Below are 15030 nucleotides of genomic sequence, written 5' to 3'. Positions count from 1 at the left end.
TTATTGGCTGCGTTGGGTCTTCATTGCTGCACACAGGCTTCCTCTAGTTGCGGTGAGCGGGGGCTACGCTTTGTTGCAGTGCGCGGGCTTCTCATTGTGGTGGCTTCTCTTGTTGCGGAGCACGGGCTCTAGGCACACGGGCTTCAGTAGTTGTGGCACGCAGGCTCAGTAGTTGTGGCTCACAGGCTCTAGAGTGCAGGCTCAGTAGTTGTGGCGCACGGGCTTAGTTGCTCCATGGCATGTGGGATCTTCCCGGACCAGGGCTCGAACCCATGTCCCCTGCATTGGCAGGTGGATTGTTAACCACTGCGCCACCAGGTTGCCTTTAATTTTTTTTCCTGTACTCTCCATATCTGGTTTTGGTATCAAAGTATAATAGCCTCATAGAATTAGTTGTGGGTGTTACCACTTTTTCTCTTCTCTGGATGAGTTTGTGTAATACTGCGGTGGTCTCTTCCTTGAATGTTGGTGGAACTTATCTGGAAAATATCTGGACTTGATGTTTTCTTTGTGGGATGATTTTAAACTACTGAGTCATTTTCTTTAATGTTTATGGCACAGCTTAGACTTTTATCTTTCTTCTTGAACTAGTTTGATTAAATTATGTTTCCTAGGAATTTGTTCGTTTCATATGTTATCAAATATTTAAGCGTTCAATTGTTGATGGTATTCTTTTATCTTTTTAATCTTCACTGTATCTATAGTTTTACCCCCCTTCTCATTCCCAGTGTTGTTTATTTGTGCTTCCTTTTTCTTCATCTGTCTAGCCAGAGGTTTGTGTCTTTCATTACTTTTTTTGAAGGGTCAACCATTTGATTTTGCTTAGCCTCTCTAATGTTATTTTTTCTCTTTTATGAATTTCTCTTCTTATCTTTATTATCTCCTTCACTGTCCTTTGGTTTATGCTGTACTTTTAAAATGAACATTTATTTCCTTAATTTGTAACATTTTTTCTTTTCTATTATAAGCATTTAAGGAAATAAATTTCCCACAAAACACTGCTTTTTCTGTAGATGACAAGTTTTGGTATGTAGTATTTTAATTCACATTGAGTATTTTACATTTTCCATTATAATTTCTTCTTTGTTTTATAAGTTATTTAGAAATGTGTTTGTTTAAAATTTTCCAATATATAGTTTTATGATCATATTTTTGTAATTACTTTTAGGGTTTTTTTTTTTTGGCTGCATTGGGTCTTTGTTGCTGCGTGCGGGCTCTCTCTTAGTTGGGTCTTAGTTGTGGCGAGCGGGGGTTACTCTTAGTTGCGGCGCGCAGGCTTCTCATTGCGGTGGCCTCTCTTGTTGCGGAGCACGGGCCCTAGGTGCGTGGGCTTCAGTAGTTGTGGCCCGTGGGCTCAGTAGTTGTAGCACACGGGCTTAGTTGCTCCGTGGCATGTGGGATCTTCCCAGACCAGGGCTTGAACCTGTGTCCCCTGCATTGGCAGGTGGATTTTTAACCACTGTGCCACCAGGGAAGCCCTGTGTAATTGCTTTTAACTTACTAGCTTTGTAGTCATATTTCTTTGACACTTATTCTTTAAAATATGTTGAGACTCAACTTTACACGGTAATTTTTTTAAATGTTCTTTTGTGCTTGAGAAGAATATGCACTCTCTGAATAGGATACAAGATTCTGTATTCGTTCATTAAAACCAAGTTTGTTAATTGTGACGTTAACATCTTCTAAATGTTTACTTTTTTTTCCCCCAGCTTGATTTATAAGTAATTGAGGGAGCTGGTTGAACTCTTGTATTTTGATGGTGGATAACTGATTTCTCCCCATCACTTTTTGCTTTGTGTATTTCAAGGTTCTTTCATTTTGAGTTTTATCAGGTGAGAGTTGTGATGTGCACCCGGTGAACAGGGCTGTTGATCACTCTGTGGCTAGCTCTCTTCTTTGCTCCATGTTAACTACTTTTGCCTTAAAATGTATTTTGTTTGCTATTAATAGAGTAACCCTAGCTTTCTTTTCATTTCTGTATACATAGCGTATCTTCTTTTTAAAATCCTTTTATTTTCTTTTTTTAAAATTATTATTATTATTTTTTAACATCTTTATTGGAGTATAATTGCTTTACAATGGTGTGTTAGTTTCTGCTTTATAACAAAGTGAATCAGTTATACATATACATATGTCCCCATATCTCTTCCCTCTTGCATCTCCCTCCCTCCCACCCTCCCTATCCCACCCCTCTAGGTGGTCACAAAGCACCGAGCTGATCTCCCTGTGCTATGCGGCTGCTTCCCACTAGCTATCTATTTTACGTTTGGTAGTGTATATATGTCCATCCCACTCTCTCACTTTAAAATTCTTTTATTTTCATTCTTAACTTGATCTTAGGTTTTGGGTATGTCTCTTGTGAAAGCATTTAACTGTTTTTCTGGGTTTTTTCCCCTTTGGTGTAATCTGATACTCTTTGAACTGGCAAGACTAGGTCTTTTAATCATTGATGTGTTGTGATGACTAATATATTTGCATGTAACTTCTATCTCTTGTTTTCATTTATTCTGCCTTTTGTTTCTTTTTCCTCTTTTCCCAGGACTGATTTGAATCCACTCCCACCTCCTCCATTTTTTCTGTCTTGTGAGTGGGATGTTGTATACTTTATTTCTGGTCTTTCAGAGATTGCCCTTTACAATTCACCATGCTTACCTAAGCTAATCAAGTGTGAAGTTAACTAGTGTTTTAACTTTCTGAACATTATAAGGGCCTTAGGGTATAGCTCTGATCATTCTTCTTTTCACCAAATTGTCTTTTTTTTTCTTTTTTTAGTTTTCTATTTCCCCCTTCAAATAGACACAGATCAGTGGTTAATCACAGGGGCTAGAAACCTACAGCCTATTTAAACCCCAGCTCTGCCACCTACCAGATGAGTAAAGTTGGGCAAAGTGCTTAACTTCCCTGTGCCTCAGTTTCCTCATCTGTAAAGTATGGACAGTAGAAGGACTTTTCTCCTGAGGCCAGGGGTTTTGAAGGAGAAATGCAGTACCTATGGAGCATTTAGAACTGTATCTGGTGGTTAGCAGGTGCTGTGTGAGTGTCTGCTATTATTGTTCTTTTTTGAAAAGACAGTGTTTAATTTTACCTACGTGTTTAACAATTTCTTTTTTTCATAGTTTCTTCTTCTATCTTAGACTTTCCTTCTGAGTCATTCTCCTACCTGAAGAATATTCTTTAGAAGTTATTTTGTGAGTTCAGCTGGTTTTAAAATTTAGCTTTTGCCCTTTTTAATTATCTTTGTTATTTAACTCTTAATTCTTGAAAGACAGTTTTTCTGGGTATATAATTCTGTTACATATCCAGAATAGAATTCTGTATTTTCTGTCAGTGCTTTGAAGATCTTAGTTCATTGATCTCTGCCATTGTTGCTGTTGAGATGTCTGCTCTCAGTCTGTCATTGCTCTGTAAGTCCCTGTCTATTTGGCTCTGTGTTTTGCTAAAATGTACTCAGGTATGGATTTCTTTTTTATTTATCTGCCTTGGTGTGTGTGTGTGTGTGTATATATATGTGTGTGTGTGTGTGTGTGTGTGTGTAGTGCTTCTTGTATCTGTGAATCTTTCATCAGTTCTGGCAAATTCTGTCATTATGTCTTCAGATATTTTCCATTTTCTTTGTACCATCCTTTTGGAATTCCACTTAAATCTGTCCTCCTTTTCTCTTAATCTTTCCTTTATATTTATATCTCCTTGTTCCTCTGTACTACAGAAGCTTTCATGGGAGATTTCTTGAGCTGTTAGATCCAGTTCATTAATTGCTTTTTTGGCTGATGTCTCATATATTGCATTCTGTTTTAGTGATTAGGCTTTCCTTTTGGCTCTCTCTGGTCAATTTAGATAGTGTCTTATTGCTTGCTTTTTTATTCCTTTAAACATTTAACTAATTATTTTATTTCTTCCTTCCTAATCTGGTGAGTTTAACTATATCGTTATGGATTTTCTGCCTGTTGGATCTGTCCATTTCTGATAGAGGGGTGTTGAAGACTCCAACTATGATAGTGGACTCATCTCTTTTTCCTTGCAGTGCCGTCACTTTTTGCCTCACATAATTTGATGGTCTCTTGTTAGGTACATATGCATTAAGGAGTATTATGTCTTCTTGGGGAATTGACTCCTTTATCATTATGTAATGCCATTATCCCTGATAATGTTCCTTATTCTGAAGTCTGCTGTGTCTGAAATTAATATAGGTTCTCCCACTTTCTTTTGTATTTGTGTTAGCTTGGTATATCTTTCTCAGTAGATGTAGCTTTTAATCTATATGTGTCTTTATATTTAAAGTGGGTTTCTTGTAGACAGCATATAGTTGGGTCTTGTGTGATCCACTCTGACAATCCCTGTCTTTTATTTGGTGCTTTTAGACCACTGATAGTCACCCTGATTATTGGTATAGTTGGGTTAATATTTACCATGTTTATTACTGTTTTCTATTTGTTGCCCTTGTTCTTTGATCCTGGTTTTTTTTTTTTTTTTTGGTCTTTCACTCCTTTTCTGCTTTCTGTGGTTTTATTTATTTATTTATTTATTTTTGGCTGTGTTGGGTCCTCGTTGCTGTGCGCGGGCTTTCTCTAGTTGTGGCGAGCGGGGGCTACTCTTCGTTGCGGTGCACGGGCTTCTCATTGTCGTGGCTTCTCTTGTTGCGGAGCATAGGCTCTAGGCGCATGGGCTTCAGTAGTTGTGGCACGTGGGCTCAGTAGTTGTGGCTTGTGGGCTCTAGAGCTCAGGCTCAGTAGTTGGTGGCGCATGGGCTTAGTTGCTCCGTGGCATGTGGGATCTTCCTGGGCCAGGGGTCGAACCCTTGTCCCTTGCGTTGGCAGGTAGATTCTTAACCACCGCGCCACCAGGGAAGCCCCTTTCTGTGGTTTTAATCATGCATTTTATGTGATTCCATATTCTGTCCCCTCTTAGCATACTTCTTTTCTCACTATTTTCAGTGGTTGCCCTAGAGTTTGCCATGTACATTTACAACTAATTCAAGTCCGCTTTAAAGTAACATACTGCTTCGCAGATAGTGTTAAGTACCTTATAATAACAAAATAATGCTAATTCTTCCCTCCTATCCCTTATATCATTGCTGTCATTCTTTTCACTTATAAATAAGCATACATAAGCATGCAGGTAGCACACACATATATAATTGAATACATCATTGGTATTATTATAATATTTGAATAAACTGTTTCTGTTAGATCAAGAATAAGAAAAATAAGTTTTTATTTTACTTTCACTATTCCTTCTTTGATGCTCTTCCTTTTGTAAATCTGGGTTTTTGACCTGTATCATTTTCCTTCTCTCTAAGGAACTTTTTTTTAACATTACTTTTAAGGTATGTTTACTGTTGGCAAATGTCCTCAGTTTTTGTTTGAGAAAGTCTTTATTTGTCTTCCATTTTTCAGGGGTAATTATACAGGGTATAGAATTCTAGGTTGGTGGTTTTTTCCTCAACACTTTAAACATTTCATTCCATTCTCTTCTTGTTTGCGTGGTTTCTGATGAGAAGTTAGATGTAATTTTTTTCTTTCCTCCTCTATATTTAAGGTGTTTTTTCCGTCTGGCTTCTTTCAGGACTTTTTTTTTTTTTTTCTTTATATTTGATAGTCTGTAGTTTGAAAATGATGCCTGTGTATGTTTTTTTTTTTGGAATTTATCCTGCTTGGTGTTCTCTGAGCTTCCTGCATGTGTGTTTTGTTGTCTGACAGTAATTTGGGGGAAAATCAGTCATTAATGTTTCAAACATTTCTTCTGTTCCTTTCTGTCTTTCTTCTCTTTCTACTATTCCTATTACATGTATGTTACGGTTTGGTAGTTGTCCCTTAGTTCTTGGATATTTTGTTTTTTTCCAATATTTTTTTCTGTTTGCTTTTCAGTTTTGGAGGTTTCTGCTGAGGTATCCTCAAGGCCGGAGATTCTTACTTCAGCCATATCCAGTCTACTAAGAAGTCCGTCAAAGGCATTCTTCATTTTTGTTAGTGTTTTTGATCTCTAGTATTTCTTTTTGGTTCTTTCTTAGAACTTCCATCTCTCTGCTTCCGTTGCTGTATGTTCTTTCACTCTGTCTGCTTTATCCATTAGAGCCCTTAGCATATTAATCATAGCCCTTTCAAATTCCTGGTCTGATAATTCCAACATCTCTGCCATTTCTCAGTCTTGATATGATGCTTGCTCTGTCTGTTTAAACTGTGTTTTCTGCCTTTTTAGTATGTCTTGTAAGTTTTTCTTTATAGCTGGACATGATGTACTGGTTAAAAGGAACTGCTGTATAAGTGGGCCTTTAGTAATGTGGTGGTAAGGTGTGGGGTTGGGGGAAGCGTTCTATAGTCCTGTGATTACGTCTCAGCTGTGTGTGTATATGTGTGAACATAGGTTTTTTTTTTTATTGTGAAAAATGTATAACATGAAACGTACCATCTTAACCATTTCTAAGTGTACAATTCCATAATGTTAAATATATTCACACTGTTTTACGACCAATCTCCAGAACTTCATCTTGTAAGACCAAAACTCTGTACCTGTTAAACAATGACTCCCCATTCCTCCCACCCCATAACTCCTGGCAATGACTGTTCTCTGTTTCTATGGATTTGACTACTTCTAGATACGTCAGATAAATGGAGTACACAGTGTTTGTCTTTTTGTGACTGGCTTATTTCACTTAGTGTAATGTTCTCAGTGTTCATCCACGTTGTAGTGTGTGTCAGAATTTCTTTCCTTTTTAAGGCCAAATAATGTGCTTTTGTATGTATGTACCACATTTTGTTTATTTATTCATCTGATGATGGGCACTTGCTTTGCTTCCACCTCTTGGCAGTTGTAAATAATGTTGCTGTGAACATTGGTGTGCAAACATCTCTTCAAGATCCTGCTTTCAGTTCTTTTGGGTGTATATCCAGAAGTGGAATTGCTAGATCATATGGTTTTTTTTTTTTTTTTTTTTTGAGGAGACTCCATATTCCATAGCAGCTATACCATTTTGCAGTCCTGTCAGCCGTACATAAGGGTTCCAATTTCTCCACATCCTTGTCAATGTTTTTTTTTTATACTAACCATCCTAATGAGTGTGAGATGATACCTCACTGTGGTTTTGTGTGTGAAGAGCTCTCATACTAGCACTCTTTTGAGTTTCTCCAGAGCACTGTATTCTCTTGGTCTTAGCCATGGTCTGAGCACGTGCTCTCCCATTTGCTTGGAATCCTCCCCTTGCCTCCACTATCCCTGACATCGTGGATTTCACATCTACTCTTCCTTCAGGTTGCAGCTTTCAGAACACCATGCACCTGTCCTTTGTAGCTTTTGTCATAGCCATAATCATTTGATTAATATCTGATCTTCATCACTGAACTGTAGGCTCCTTGAAGGTAGGACCACATCTCTATTTGCTCACTGTTGTCTTTTTAGCACCCAACTTAGAGCCTGGTACATAACAATAGCAACATTAATAATAATCACTAACACGGTGTAGCCTTTATTCTGTGCCAGCCACTCTTTTTCAAAATTAATATGTAATTTGCATACAGTAAATTCACCCCTTGTAGTGTACAGTTCTGTGCATTTTGAGAAGTGTTAACAGTTGTGTAACCACTACCATATCAACATATGGAGCAGTTCCATCACTTCCAGAAGGTTCCCTGTGCCCCTTCTCACCCTTTTTTCCCTGAGTTTCTTTATTTTTTCTTCCAACATTATTGAACCATAATTAACATATAACATTGTGTAAGTTTAAGGTGTACAGCAATGACTTGATACATTTACATATTGCAAAATGATTACCGTAGTAGGGTTACTTAACACCTCCATCATCTCTCATAATTAGCATTTCTTTTTTGTGGTGACATTTAAGATTTACCCTTTTAGCAAATGTCAGATATATAATAGAGTGTCGTTAACCATAACCCCATGCTGTCCGTGACATCCCCAGAACTCTGGGTCTCAGTCTTGTGGTGGGCCTTTGCCTCTGGGCCGTCCTCCTGTATTTTTCTCAGTTTCCCTGCCCCCTCTTAGTTGGGGCAGGTTGGCCAGAGTGGGCTGGAGTTGGGTGTGTCTCTGCTCCCAGGTCACTTCTGCTCTTATGAAATCCTGATTGGTTAGGCCCTGGTTAAATTGTTTTTCTTGAGGGCAGACCCTGTTAAGAAGAGTGGAATGTTCTCCTGTATTTCGAAATGATTCCTTTTCCCCTGCCAGAAGTGAGGGGGGGTTTTCTCCGATATTTGCTGTGAGGACCTGCTGAGCTCCTGGAGGTAAAACTCACTAAAGTGGGTCCCCCTGAGGCTTTTATCTTTCAGACTTGCTCACTCTGAGCCTCCGACAGTTCACCATTTACAGTTCAGGTTTCCCTGGGTCCCAGTTGGGATTGTTTTCCTGAAGACAAGGTGTGCATTTACTCCACCCCAGCACCATTATGCTGGGAGTTTGGGGCAACTTTAGTTTCCTCTGTGGGCCCTGCTGAATGTGTCATTCAGGTTCAGTCTCTCCACTTTGAGGTTGGACCAGAGTTTGGATACCTGATAGCGTGACCCGCTGTCTGGTTTGCCCAGGACTGAGGAGTTTCCTGGGATGTGGGACCTTCAGTGCTAAAACTAACACAGTTCTGAGGAAACTGGGACAGTTTGGCACCCAATTCTGATTCCACTGCTTATATCAGCATTTGTCCAGCAATTCTGGACAAATATGTATCTTATGTCTGCATTTGCTGGATAACTCCGGCTTTCTCCTTTGTTTTTTGTGTTTGTGTGTGTGTGTGTGTGTGTGTGTGTGCCTTCCTCAGGAGATTTCTCATACTTTCCTGCAACTCCAGCACAAACTACGTTTGTTGTAATTTACTCAAGATCTAGTTATATAGTAGTGGGCAGGCCCTTCAGAGCATCCTGGGAGCTTAACCTGTAATTTCACTTTTTCCTTATGGTATTGAGAACGTGTTACCATGTCACTCCCTAGTAGCCTACAATATAATTGCTGGTGGTTGCATATTTTTTCTGCTTTATGTGTGTACCAACATTTACTGAACCTGTATCCCGTTTGAACATAAAGGTTATTTCAGATTTTTCCTTTATAAAAATGCTGTGGTGGAAACCCTTATAGCTAAATCTTTGCACAATCCAAGATTATTTCCTTATGATAAATTTCCAGAAGTAGAATTGCTGAATCAAATGGTTTGTAACATTATAAGTCTTTTGAATTATATCACCACATTGGTCTCTCATTTCTCTACACACTACATGACACTAGGAATGATCATTTCTTTCAGTCCTTGTCACTTTGATAAATGAGATGCTCTCCTTTTCTAGTTAAGGCACATGACTTTTTTTTTTTTTAATTTTTATTTATTTATTTATGGCTGCATTGGGTCTTCGTTTCTGTGTGAGGGCTTTCTCTTGTTGCGGCAAGTGGGGACCACTCTTCATCGCGGTGCGCGGGCCTCCCACCATCGTGGCCTCTCTTGTGGAGCACAGGCTCCAGACGCGCAGGCTCGGTAATTGTGGCTCACGGGCCTAGTTGCTCCGCGGCATGTGGGATCTTCCCAGACCAGGGCTCGAACCCGTGTCCCCTGCATTGGCAGGCAGATTCTCAACCACTGCGCCACCAGGGAAGCCCGGCACATGACTTTTGAAACCAGTGAGTCCCGTGTATAGCACCATAGTATTTTTTGTTTTGTTTTGATTTTTGATTTTTTTTTCAATATCTTTATTGGCATATAATTGCTCTACAATGCTGAGTTAGCTTCTGCTGTATAACAAAGTGAATCAGCCATACGTATACACATGTCCCCATATCCTCCCCTCCCTCTTGCGTCTCCCTCCCACCCTCCCCATCCCACCACTCTAGGTGGACACAAAGCCCCGAGCTGATCTCCCTGTGCTATGCGGCTGCTTCCCACTAGCTATCTATTTTACATTTGGTAGTGTATATATGTCCATGCCACTCTCTCACCTTGTCCCAGCCCACCCCTCCCGCTCCCTGTGTCCTCAAGTCCACTCTCCACATCTGCGTCTTTATTCCTGTCCTGCCCCTAGGTTCTTCACAACCATTTTTTCTTTTTTTTAGAGTCCATATATATGTGTTAGCATATGGTATTTGTTTTTCTCTTTCTGACTTACTTCACTCTGTATGACAGACTCTAGGTCCATCCACCTCACTACAAATAACTCAATTTCATTTCTTTTTATGGCTGAGTAATATTCCATTGTATATATGTGCCACATCTTCTTTACCCATTCATCTGTCGATGGGCACTTAGGTTGCTTCCATGTCCTGGCTATTGTAAATAGTGCTGCACTGAACATTGTGGTACATGACTCTTTTTGAATTATGGTTTTCTCAGGGTATATGCCCAGTAGTGGGATTGCTGGGTCATATGGTAGTTCTGTTTTTAGTTTTTTAAGGAAGCTCCATACTGTTCTCCATAGTGGCTGTATCCATTTACATTCCCACCAACAGTGCTAGAGGGTTCCCTTTTCTCCACACCGTCTCCAGCATTTATTATTTGTAGACTTTTTGATGATGGCCATTTTGACTGGTGTGAGGTGATACCTCATTGTAGTTTTGATTTGCATTTCTCTAATGATTAGTGATGTTGAGCATTCTTTCATGTGTTTGTTGGCAATCTGTATATCTTCTTTGGAGAAATGTCTATTTAGGTCTTCTGCCCATTTTTAGATTGGGTTGTTTGTTTTTTTGATATTGAGCTGCATGAGCTGCTTCTTTATTTTGGAGATTAATCCTTTGTCAGTTGCTTCATTTGCAAATATTTTCTCCCATTCTGAGGGTTGTCTTTTTGTCTTGTTTATGGTTTCCTTTGCTGTGCAAAAGCTTTTAAGTTTTATTAGGTCCCATTTGTTTATTTTTGTTTTTATTTCCCTTTCTCTAGGCGGTGGGTCAAAAAGGATCTTGCTGTGATTTATGTCATAGAGTGTTCTGCCTATGTTTTCCTCTAAGAGTTTTATAGTGTCTGGCCTTATATTTAGGTCTTTAATCCATTTTGAGTTTATTTTTGTGTATGGTGTTAGGAAGTGTTCTAATTTCATTCTTTTACTTGTAGCTGTCCAATTTTCCCAGCACCACTTACTGAACAGACTGTCTTTTCTCCATTGTGTATTCTTGCCTCCTTTATCAAAGATAAGGTGACCACATGTGTGGGGGTTTATCTGGGCTTTCTGTCCTGTTCCATTGATCTATATTTCTGTTTTTGTGCCAGTACCATACTGTCTTTGTGATTACTGTAGCTTTGTAGTATAGTCTGAAGTCTGGTAGCCTGATTCTTCCAGCTCCGTTTTTCTTTCTCAAGATTGCTTTGGCTATTCGGGGTCTTTTGTGTTTCCATACAAATTGTGAAATTTTCTGTTCTAGTTCTGTGAGAAGTGCAGTTGGTAGTTTGATAGTGATTGCATTGAATCTGTAGATTGCTTTGGGTAGTATAGTCATTTTCACAATGTTGATTCTTCCAATCCAAGAACATGGTATATCTCTCTATCTGTTTGTATCATCTTTAATTTCTTTCATCAGTGTCTTATAGATTTCTGCATACAGGTGTTTTGTCTCCTTAGGTAGGTTTATTCCTAGGTATTTTATTTTTTTTGTTGCAGTGGTAAATGGGAGTGTTTCCTAAATTTCTCTTTCAGATTTTTCATCATTAGTGTATAAGAATGCAAGAGATTTCTGTGCACTAACTTTGTATCCTGCTACTTTACCAAATTCATTGATTAGCTCTAGTAGGATTCTCTATGGATAGTGTCATGTCATCTGCAAACAGTGACACTTTTACTTCTTCTTTTCCGATTTGGATTCCTTTTATTTCTTTGTCTTCTCTGATTGCTGTGGCTAACACTTCCAAAACTATGTTGAATAATAGTGGTGAGAGTGGGCAACCTTGTCTTGTTCCTGATCTTAGTGGAAATGGTTTCAGTTTTTCACCATTGAGAACGATGTTGGCTGTGGGTTTGTCATATATGGCCTTTATTATGTTGAGGTAAGTTCCCTCTATGCTTACTTTCTGGAGGGTTTTTATCATAAATGGGTGTTGAATTTTGTTGAAAGCTTTTTCTGCATTTATTGAGATGATCATATGGTTTTTCTTCTTCAGTTTGTGAATATGGTTTATCACATTGATTGATTTGTGTATACTGAAGAATCCTTGCATTCCTGGGATAAACCCCACTTGGTCAAGGTGTATGATCCTTTTAATGTGCTGTTGGATTCTGTTTACTAGTACTTGTTGAGGATTTTTGCATCTATGTTCATCAGTGATATTGGCCTGTACTTTTCTTTTTTTGTGACATCTTTGTCTGGTTTTGGTATCAGGGTGATTGTGGCCTCGTAGAATGAGTTTGGGATTGTTCCTCACTCAGCTATATTTTGGAGGAGTTTGAGAAGGATAGGTGTTAGCTCTTCTCTAAATGTTTGATAGAATTTGCCTGTGAAGCCACCTGGTCCTGGGCTTTTGTTTGTTGGAAGATTTTTAATCACAGTTTCAATTTCAGTGCTTGTGATTGGTCTGTTCATATTTTCTGTTTCTTCTTGGTTCAGTGTCGGAAGGTTGTGCTTTTCTAAGGATTTGTCCATTTCTTCCAGGTTGTCCATTTTATTGGCATATAGTTGCTTGTAGGAGTCTCTCATGATCCTTTGTGTTTCTGCAGTGTCAGTTGTTACTTCTCCCTTTTCATTTCTAATTCTGTTGATTTGAGTCTTCTCCCGTGTTTTCTTGATGAGTCTGGCTAATAGTTTATCAATTTTGCTTATCTGCTCAAAGAACCAGCTTTTAGTTTTATTGATCTTTGCTGTCGTTTCCTTCATTTCTTTTTCATTTATTTCTGATCTGATCTTTATGATTTCTTTCCTTCTGCTGACTTGGGGGGTTTTTTTGTTCTCCTCTCTCTAATTGCTTTAGGTGTAAGGTTAGGTTGTTTATTTGAGATTTTTCTTGTTTCTTGAGGTAGGATTGTATTGCTATAAACTTCCCTCTTAGAACTGTTTTTGCTGCATCCCATAGGTTTTGGGTCATTGTGTTTTCATTGTCATTTGTTTCTAGGTATTTTTTGATTTCCTCTTTGATATTTTCAGTGATATCTTGGTTATTTAGTAGTGTATTGTTTAGCCTCCATATGTTTGTATTTTTTACAGTTTTTTTTCCTGTAATGGATATCTAGTCTTACAGTGTTGTGGTCAGAAAAGATACTTGATACGATTTCAATTTTCTTAAATTTACCAAGGCTTGATTTGTGACCCAAGATATGATCTATCCTGGAGAATGTTCCATGAACACTTGAGAAGAAAGTGTATTCTGTTGTTTTTGGATGGAGTGTCCTATAAATATCAATTAAGTCCATCTTGTTTAATGTGTCACTTAAAGCTTGTGTTTCCTTATTTATTTTCATTTTGGATGATCTGTCCATTGGTGAAAGTGGGATATTAAAGTCCCCTAGTATGATTGTGTTACTGTCAATTTCCCCTTTTATGCCTGTTAACATTTGCCTTATGTATTGAGGTGCTCCTACGTTGGGTGCATAAATATTTACAATTGTTATATCTTCTTCTTGGATTGATCCCTTGATCATTATGTAGTGTCCTTCTTTGTCTCTTGTAATAGTCTTTATCTTAAAGTCTATTTTGTCTGGTGTGAGAATTGCTACTCCAGCTTTCTTTTGATTTCCATTTGCATGGAATATCTTTTTGCATCCCCTAACTTTCAATCTGTATGTGTCCTTAGGTCTGAAGTGGGTCTCTTGTAGACAGCATATATATGGGTCTTGTTTTTGTATCCGTTCAGCCAGTCTATGTCTTTTGGTTGGAGCATTTAATCCATTTACATTTAAGGTGCAATTATTGATATGTATGTTCCTATTACCATTTTCTTAATTGTTTTGGGTTTGTTGTTGTAGGTCTTTTCCTTCTCTTGTGTTTCCTGCCTAGAGAAGTTCCTTTAGCATTTGTTGTAAAGCTGGTTTGGTGGTGCTGAATTCTCTTAGCTTTTGCTTGTCTGTAAAGGTTTTAATTTCTCTGTCAAATTTTAATGAGATCCTTGCTGGGTAGAGTAATCTTGGTTGTAGGTTTTCCCCTTTCATCACTTTAAATATGTCCTGCCACTCCCTTCTGGCTTGCAGAGTTCCTGCTGAAAGATCAGCTGTTAACCTTATGGGGATTCCCTTGTAGGTTATTTGTTGCTTTTCCCTTGCTGCTTTTAATATATTTTTTTGTATTTAATTTGTGATAGTTTGATTAATATGTGTCTTGGCGTGTTTTTCCTTGGATTTATCCTGTATGGGACCCTCTGTGCTTGCTGGACTTGATTGACTATTTCCTTTCCCATATTAGGGATGTTTTCAACTATAATCTCTTCACATATTTTCTCAGTCCCTTTCTTTTCCTCTTCTTCTTCTGGGACCCCTATAATTTGAATGTTGGTGCATTTAATGTTGTCTCAGAGATCTCTGAGACTGTCCTCAATTCTTTTCATTCTTTTTTCTTTATTCTGCTCTGCATTAGTTATTTCCACTATTTTATCTTCCAGGTCATTTATCCGTTCTTCTGCCTCAGTTATTCTGCTATTGATTCCTTCTAGAGAATTTTTAATTCCATTTATTGTGTTGTTCGTCATTGTTTGTTTGGTCTTTAGTTCTTCTGCGTCCTTGTTAAACGTTTCTTGTATTTTCTCCATTCTGTTTCCAAGATTTTGGATCATCTTTACTATCATTACTTTGAATTCTTTTTCAGGTAGACTGCCTATTTCCTCTTCATTTGTTTGGTCTGGTGGGTTTTTACCTTGCTCCTTCATCTGCTGTGTATTTGTCTGTCTTCTCATTTTGCTTAACTTACTGTGTTTGGGGTCTCCTTTTCGCAGGCTGCAGGTTCATAGTTCCCGTTGTTTTTGGTGTCTGCCCCCAGTGGATAAGGTTGGTTCAGTGGGTTGTGTAGGCTTCCTGGCAGGACTGTGTCCGGTGGTGTGTTTTGGGGTGTCTGTGAACTTAGTATGATTTTAGGCAGCCTGTCTGCTAATGGGTGGGGTTGTGTTCCTGTCTTGCTAGTTTTTTGGCATGGGGTGTCCAG

General features: G+C 38.5%; 1 protein-coding gene across 3 annotated transcripts in view; it reads left to right on the top strand.

Annotated features, from left to right (window-relative positions):
* Positions 1 to 15030, top strand: part of TULP4 (TUB like protein 4) — a 234294-nt gene that overhangs the window by 39026 nt on the left and 180238 nt on the right. The window contains exons 1-2 of one of the 3 annotated variants that reach the window (XM_036871446.1): positions 4969 to 5010; positions 5865 to 5962. The exons of the other annotated variants lie outside the window; for them this stretch is intronic. The gene's annotated coding sequence lies outside the window, so the exon portion shown is untranslated. Of the gene's footprint in view, positions 1 to 4968; positions 5011 to 5864; positions 5963 to 15030 lie in introns of those variants that run through there. 3 annotated transcript variants of the gene reach the window in all.

This window comes from Balaenoptera musculus, chromosome 12 (genome assembly GCF_009873245.2).
Source record: "Balaenoptera musculus isolate JJ_BM4_2016_0621 chromosome 12, mBalMus1.pri.v3, whole genome shotgun sequence".
Lineage (NCBI taxonomy): Eukaryota > Metazoa > Chordata > Mammalia > Artiodactyla > Balaenopteridae > Balaenoptera > Balaenoptera musculus.
This window is presented reverse-complemented; position numbering and strand designations above follow the sequence as displayed.